This window comes from Rutilus rutilus (genome assembly GCF_951802725.1).
Source record: "Rutilus rutilus genome assembly, chromosome: 22".
Taxonomy (NCBI): domain Eukaryota; kingdom Metazoa; phylum Chordata; class Actinopteri; order Cypriniformes; family Leuciscidae; genus Rutilus; species Rutilus rutilus.
In genome coordinates, this window is record NC_140227.1 from 31,364,619 (window position 1) to 31,373,087 (window position 8,469).

An 8,469-nucleotide genomic window follows, 5' to 3' on the forward strand; every position below is an offset into this window, starting at 1 on the left:
TCGAACAGACCTCGATAGGCCAGTTTTGCTCATGGGGTTCGTGCCGAAGCAGAGCTTTTGTCGTCGTGTGTCTTGCTGCCAAGCGTCTGGTCTCCTCAATGACCTTCTGTTGGGCTGTTGGCAGAGATACGCCTCTGAAAGCGAGGCCGAGTGAGATGTCTGAATGGTCCGGGTCAGTGTGAGGATGTTTGACTCACTCAATGGCCTGTCATGATGAAGCCAGGCTGATGTAAACTTCTCAGTTGGACTGTCAGCGTCAGTGTAAGCGGCGAAGGGAAACTCAGCATGAACCACTGAAGCCTTTCCTGCACTGAACACTCACTCAAAAGTCATTGTGTGACACCCTAAAAAATTAAGGTTTCCAATTAGAATCACGTTTCATTTCACAAAACAATTTTTTTTTTTTTTTTTATTGCACACGTTTCATTTCATTCGAAAACCTGATTTATATATATATAGTTTTTTTTATAAATATTTCTATATAGCTCTAATTTTAGTCTTCAACTTCAACTTAATTATTTAATTTCTAAGTTAAAAAAATGTAGGTAATATATATGTAAAGTTTTAATTCAAATTTAGGATTTCAGGTAATATTTATATTATAGTTCAGTTATTGGAATACATTTTTTATATTTTAAGATTTAATACAAGTTTAAGCTTTCAGGTATTATTTATATTGCATTTTATTTCAGCTTAATTTCAGTTACTGAAAACAATGTTTTATATTTTTAATTTTATTTATTTAAATTTATTCATATAATTGTTTTTATTTTATTAAGTGACTTTTTTTTTAATTAAAATTATATATATTGAATTTTTTATTAAGTGAACATTTTTATTTATTTTTTTAAAAAATTCAGCTTTATTTCAGTTACTGAAAACAACACCATTTGCATAATTTTACTTGCTAAATGTTTGTAAATGATTGGATGAGCTGAAAAATAACATCAGCTGGAAAAATAAAGTTATGCAGCGTTTTTTTCTCCAAAGAATCATAGCAACTCAAGAACACCTTACAGCCAGAAATGATAAAAAAAAGAAAAAAAAAGAACATTTATGGATGCGAAACTCTGAGAAAAGGTTATGAGCACAAATGCAAATGAATAGTAAGCGTTGTGTTGTGGCCTCGGCCCATCTGCAGCGATGCACTCGAGCGCATCCTCACTTCTGTGTGTCGTGTGTCTCTGAAACCAAGGGTGGGGTTTAAACCAGTCAACCTGAAACTGGGCAGATTGAGCTCGAGATATTACACCTGTGATCGCTTCACAGACTCCTCATACTTTATCAACAGCTCTGTTCCGAACTCTAGCGCCCTATATATATATATATAGGCAGCAAATGTAAACTAGTAAGTGACTGATTTGGAGTGATTTCTGACCATTAGCTCACATTATCATGGACTGTAAATCTGAGTCTGTTCCCTCGTGAGAGAGTGTTCCTGGTGAAGCGGGTCATTCATCGCTGTCTCTCCGTAACACTGGAGGAACTGTGAGGTCCCACAACAGGAATGTCATCACTTAAAATATGGCATGATAAACATGCATCTGCTTCCCTCCTGCTCGGTTTGTTTAAGCGTGACACATGTGACAAATGATTCTTGCTTTATTAGAATGATGAAAATATATTCATAAACATAAAAATCTACTATATATATATATATATATATATATATATAGCTTTTAAAAAAAAAATATATATATATAGCTTTTAAATATATATATATATATATATATATATATATATATATATATATATATATATATATATATATATATATATATATTTTTTTTTTTTTTTTTTTTTATACAGTTATAAAATAACTCAGTATTCTGAAATATTTCTATGTATATTATATATATATATTTATTCTGTTCTTTTTTTATATTCTTATTTTCTTATAATGATGGAAATATATTCATATACATAAAAATCTACTATATATATATATATATATATATTTTTTTTTTTAATAGTTATAAAATAACTTAATTATTTCTGTTATTTCTGTATATTTTATTTTATATATATATATATATATATATATATAATAAAATATATATAGAAATATTTCAGAATACTAATATATATATATATATATATATATATATATATATATATATATATATATATATATATATATATATTACAGAAATTTGATTTAAGAAAATTTTCCAATATTTTTTTACCAGGCATGAAATGTAGATTAATCCTCATTAAAGTTACAAAAGTTATTCCGTGAAGAGCAATGAGTGATTGTTCTTTGTCTTTTGTTGTAAAAAAACAAAGACAGCAGCAAGTTTATTATGTTTTTTATGTTTATTAGGTTTATTAGGCTGCTGTCCCTTTAAGAGCTAATGCACGGATCCAGTATACTGATACACACGCACTTTATTTCTCAACTGTTTACTTCCAGTTAAGACATACACTTCTGTTTACAAGTATACTTGCCAAGATGGGCATTCTGACATAATTACATAAAGAAGACATGAAAGAGAGGTCAAACATAAACATAAATCCACTCAACATTCTATTTTGCCCAGAAATACCTTCCAGTGTTGTCTTTATGAGCCTGTTTCACGCCGCATGTGTTTCTCATCAGCGCGCGCATTAAACTGCCTCGAAAATATTTCAAACTTCACATCTTTATTATTTTTGCCCTTGTTTCAAATGCTCAGACTGTGTGTTGTGGTTTTAGCCAGAAGTGTTGAAACTCGAGGGTTATTTTCGAGCTGAGTGCTGAACGTGATACCGTGACCTCAGAGATCTGTCCGCTCCGCAGGAAGTCTTAGGAATTCCATTCTGCTGACGTTTACGCCACGGGAAGCAGATAAATCAGGGGAAAAGAGGAAAACACCCATCGACTACCTTTCCCGGTCCTTCCATGTTTGATTTGAATGATTCATCATCTCAGTTGAAAAATGTTTCATATGAAAAGCTGATCTCACTTATCTCCGACCCCAGATCTGACCCTCTCGTGTTTCCGTATCGAGGTGTTGTGCAACATCTCGTTTCCAGGAGGTTTGATGGGAAGAATGCTGTGGTCTGCTCTTTTTCATTTCACTGGAATTCACGTTCAGACTGATTCAAAATAATATATTATGATTACTTTTTTGTTCTTTCAGGGTTGGACAAACTCATGTATTGGCTGACCATAATGAATATAAATCCTGAAATGTAATTACAAAAACTTGATATGGACTACCGTTCAAAAGATTAAAAATAACACTTTTATTTAGCAGTGTACACATGGTATTGCCATTTCCACCAAAATATGAGCTGTTTTCAACACTGATGATAATCATAAATGTGTCTTGAGCATCAAATCCTCATATTAGAGTAATTTCTGAAGGATCATGTGACACTGAAGACTGGAGTAATGATGCTGAATAAATTACACTTTACTAAATATTCACATGGAAAACAGCTATTCTTAATTTAAATAATATTTTACTATTTTTAACGTATTTTTGATCAAATAAATGCAGCCAACTTTCCAACACTAGTGCATGTCTAAATCCCTTATATTTGTGCATTTTATTTGCATTTTTTGCAAGATCTGACTTTTTGCTCCCGATAGTTTGCCTACTTTTTGCTCCTGATAGTTTGATCATATTGTTTGCCCTGAAAGTGAAGACAATACTATCTGTGTGTTGCAGGATAGGGTGTGGTTTGTTTTGAGGTCAGCAAACAAAGATTTTGAGGATGCAGGAAACGCCAATAAATCAACAATCCCTGACCTCTCACAAACCCTCATCAGATAGCAGAGAACATCTCACTGACTCTGTGTTCACTATCAACCCTTAAACCGTTAGCGTGGAAGTGGAGGTTGTATTTCTAGAATGCATGTTAATACAATAGAGAATTCAGTTTTCCAGTGTTCTCCTTATTGAAATATACTAGTATGAACCATTTATGCATGAGCTTTAGCTTATACCGTCACTGTGACTAATTCGACCTCCTGACCTGATCAACGAGCCAGACTCCAGTATTGATTTATCTTAGATGCTCAAAGGCAAATGTTGGCTGACATTTAGTTGACTTTGCCATTGCACTCAAAATATATTAAATCCCATTTTCTGGATATTTTTTTCCACATAAGAATACTTGTATGCAACCTCCTTCTAAGTTTAAACAGCAAACCCAACAGTTAATTTTTATTTCATTTTATTTCATTTTTTTTTATAATATAATATATTTTAATTTTTTATACTTAATTTAACTTTGTTTTATTTTTATTTTATTTTTAAATTTAATTTAGCAGCAGTGTTATATAGCCATTTATATTCAAGACATCAGTTAATTTGTTATTTTATTTTTACAGTCCATTATTTTTATTTTAGTCATTTTTAATTTAATTATTTAATTATTATTTTATAAAAAAAATATTTTTTATATTTTATTAAAAATATAATTTTTTATATTTTATTAATTATTAATTATTGTACGTTATTTTTTCTTTTAAGTTTTTTTTCTTTATATATCTTTTTTAATATTTCAGTTGTTTCTCGTAGACTGCACGCTTTAACACTTTGCTGAATATCCTGAGATGCTTAAATCTTCAAATTGAATGAATTAGCTCAAAAGTAAAGTGATGTCAACAGTAATGAGCAGCTGTGCTTTATCATGAAAATAATGGAAAAATGCGCAAAAAATTCCTCAAGAATACTTATATACTATTGTATACAATCCTTCTAGGTATGATATAGCCAATCATCTTCAAGCTAGCAGGAATCTAAGAGCCCATAAACACTGGAGATGTGAGATAAGCCGTGTTTGAAGACTTTATAACACGTTTATTGATATTAAAGCAGATTTCGGTGGGATTGTAACACGTTTACCCAGTGTTGAGTCCAGATGCTGCCGCATTCCTGCAGCGTTCCCTGCGGTTTGTGCCGGGCCGAGGGGAGGAACACTGACGCCATTGTTTGCCCTTCCCACAATCCTCTGGGAGGGTCCGCAGGCCCGGCTAATATGTAGCGTTTGGTGGCATTGGCTGCGATGTTATCGGTTCACAAAGCAGCCTTAGTTCAGCAGCACGCCAGCCCGAACCGAGGAGGCGCTCGTCAAGTCAGAAGCAGGTCGCAACCAGGTCGCCAGAAAACACAGATCGTTTCATTTTACTGATCGTTTCTCCTACATTTTGCTCAAATCTTCAGATCTTCAATGTTCAAGCAGAAGAATCGCCATTGAGAATTAGCTCAAAAGTAATTTCTTATTTTATTTTATTTTATTTTATTTTCCTAGACAGCATTGAGTAAACAGAGAACAGACATAAAAATGTAATTTTTACAAAAAAGTAATTAATTTAATTTATTGAATTAAAATACGTTTTCATTATACAAATTTAATTTAATTTATTTGCAATTAAAAGTATAGCTCTTTTATAAATAGAGAATAGAGAAGAGACATAAAAAGTTTGCATTTAAAAAAAAGTAATTAATCTTAATTTAATTAAAATGCATTATTTAATTTGATTTTATTAATTTTAATTTTAATTTTAATTTAATTTAATTTATTTTCCTAGACAGCATTGAGTAAACAGAGAACAGACATAAAAATTTTATTTTTACAAAAAAGTAATTAATTTGAATTTATTGAATTAAAATACATTTTCATTCTATAAATTTTATTTTATTTATTTGCAATTAAAAGTATAGCTCTTTTATAAATAGAGAATAGAGAAGAGACATAAAGTTTGCATTTAAAAAAAAGTAATTCATCTTAATTTAATTAAAATGCATTCTTTTATTTTATTTTATTTTATTTTATTTAAATTTTTCCATAAAAAGTATAGTTTCTCCCAGACAGCACTGACAGTAAATAGAGAAGACACTTTGCTAAAGATCTTGAAGCGCTCCTGTAGTCGGATCAGATGTTTGAGCAGAGGAAGGAACAGAGAGTTATCTGTTTTTCCTGCTGACTCTGTTGAAATATGTAGTTTTTTCCTCATCCAGGAAAAACATGCATTCTGAAATGTTGTGGTTTGGATTGAGTTTATAAAAGTGAGTTTGCATGAACCCAGAGGAGAAGTGTGTTGCTCAGAGTTTAACAGCTCAGGAGATTTCAGGAATCTCTCAGTTATAGTCCATTTAAATGTCTTTGTTTCTCAGAGTTGAGATCTGGTACATTAGACACACTGTTGCCTTTTTCTGTGAAACTTCAACAAACTGCTTGCCATTTAATATCACTGCTTTCAACCAGATAAAATTGAGATATTACGCCGGCCTCATTCCAGATGTGTTTTGAGTGTGTTTGTGATCATGCATTTGCATTGAGGTGCATTTTAACATGTGGTCCATAAGAGAATAAACCCGCCAGACGTTTCTCTGTGTGTTTATGTATAAGAGTGTGTGTGAAGCTTGACATGAGAGATGAAGTCACTATGTTCTGCTTCCATCTAGAATTTGCTTTCATAGCCGTTCCGTCGCCTTTGGAGAGAATCAATCATCAGTTCTGCACATGCTGTTCAAGAATGATTCTCATTGTTTTAAGTAGAAGTCTATATAGCAGACGTACATATACACTCTCTGCATGAGCTTCAGGGCTTCACAAGGGTGTTATGAGTAGAAATGACACAATACAGGATGATGATTCTCACGAAATCTATCAAGAACTATATATACATATATATATTATTTGTTTTGTGTATAATGCTTTGGCAGTATTGTATGTAAACACAATCATTGCCAATCAAGTATTTTAAATTGAAATATAAAACAAGTGATATTTTGCATGGAGAAAATAAGGCATATTTTAGTTTCATTGTTTTAATTATTTTTACTATTATTATCGTAACAATTAAGCACATTCACCCCAGTGAAAAGTTACCATATTGAAAATTGACATTGAGAATTAGTCAAAAACAAAAGCTTAGAAGTAAAATGAGCAGCAGGAAGTGAAAATGTGCTTAGTTATGATGAAAATAATGCCACAATGGAAAAATTCTTAATGGTCCTAAAAAAAATTATTTTTATTTTTTTATTTAAAAATATTTTATTTCATTTTATTTACCCAGACACCAAATATTTTATTTTATTTTATTTACCCAGTCATCAATTATTATTATTATTTATTTTAGCCAGACAATAAATATTTCTATTTTTTTATTTTTTATTAAATGTTTATTTTTATTAATTTTATTTCAAATAAAATGTATTTAATTTTATTTAAAAAACTTTTTTTTATTTAAAAATTATTTAATTTTATTTACCCAGAAACCAAATATTTTATTTAATTTTATTTTATTTACCCAGACACCAAATATTTTATTTTATTTTATTTACCCAGTCATCAATTATTATTATTATTTATTTACCCAAACAATAAATATATATATATATATATTGTATTTTTGTCCATTAATTTTTTTTTTTTCATTATTTAATTGTATATATATAAAAAAATATATATATATATTTCTTTTTTTCTTTTTCTTTTTTTTTATGATGGTGCTTTCGTCACCCACAGCTGTAGATGTGTGTGTCCTCTGTCCTGCTTTCGCTGGCAGATGTTCCTCTTCCTCTGTTTGTTGGTTCTGTTGTGTTTCGACCTCTCCCTTCATTCTCTCTCTCCCCGTTCTCGTCTTCCTCTCATCGATCCCGGTCTCAGACGGACCCTCGCTGTGGGGGTGTGGTCGGTCTGTCGTCTTTAACACACAGGGGTCAACAGGGAAAAAGGAGGCGGGAAAACAATCGAATCAGACGCTTACGTCTGTGCGTGGACGAGGAATGCAATAACAGGAAAATTGGGAGGATTATAAATAAGTTTGTGCATTTGAACCGCTCACCCGTGGGCGGACCCGCATAAATAAACACCCTTTGTCTGCTTTACATTGTTCGCTGCGTTTGATTGGTGGAGGAATCGTCTGCTAGCACATGAATTATGGGATAATGGCTAGAAAGTGGCTGAACATTTGGCAGGGCGAACATCAGGGTTTCGGGTTGCGACATGGTTGAACGTGTGGGTTCACACAGACTATTTTAAAATCATTTGATTCTTCGTCCAAAAACAGTCATTAGTATTCGGGAATGTTTTTTGGGGGTGGCCTTGTGCAGAGTTTGTGGACCGTTACAACGGCCTCATTTCTTCCTAGAAAAACTAGTTCATTCCTGTCTAAATATAGCACATGTAAAGCAGTTTCAGTTTGTAGCATATAAATAATATGGCAAATAATATTTTTTTTATCATTACATTACTTGTTAACCATAAATAGCACACTGCTAATTAAGTATATTACATAAAATTATGGAATATTGTTTATGGAAATCATGGGAAATTTGTTATTTATTTATTTAACTATATGTTTTATTTAAAGTTTTGTTTAAATAATAGTTTGTATTAAAAGTGTATTAAGATTGAGATAATTGTATTGTTGTTATTATTATTATTATTATTATTTATTATTTTGAAATATATTTTATTTAATTAATATTTTTATATTAAATTATTTTGTATTAAAATTATTTAAAA

The 8,469-nt window shown here is 31.0% G+C and overlaps 1 protein-coding gene across 3 annotated transcripts in view; it reads left to right on the forward strand.

The window, feature by feature from the left end:
- sptbn1 (spectrin, beta, non-erythrocytic 1) overlaps positions 1-8,469 on the forward strand; it is a 111,401-nt gene that overhangs the window by 46,423 nt on the left and 56,509 nt on the right. The window lies entirely within an intron of this gene.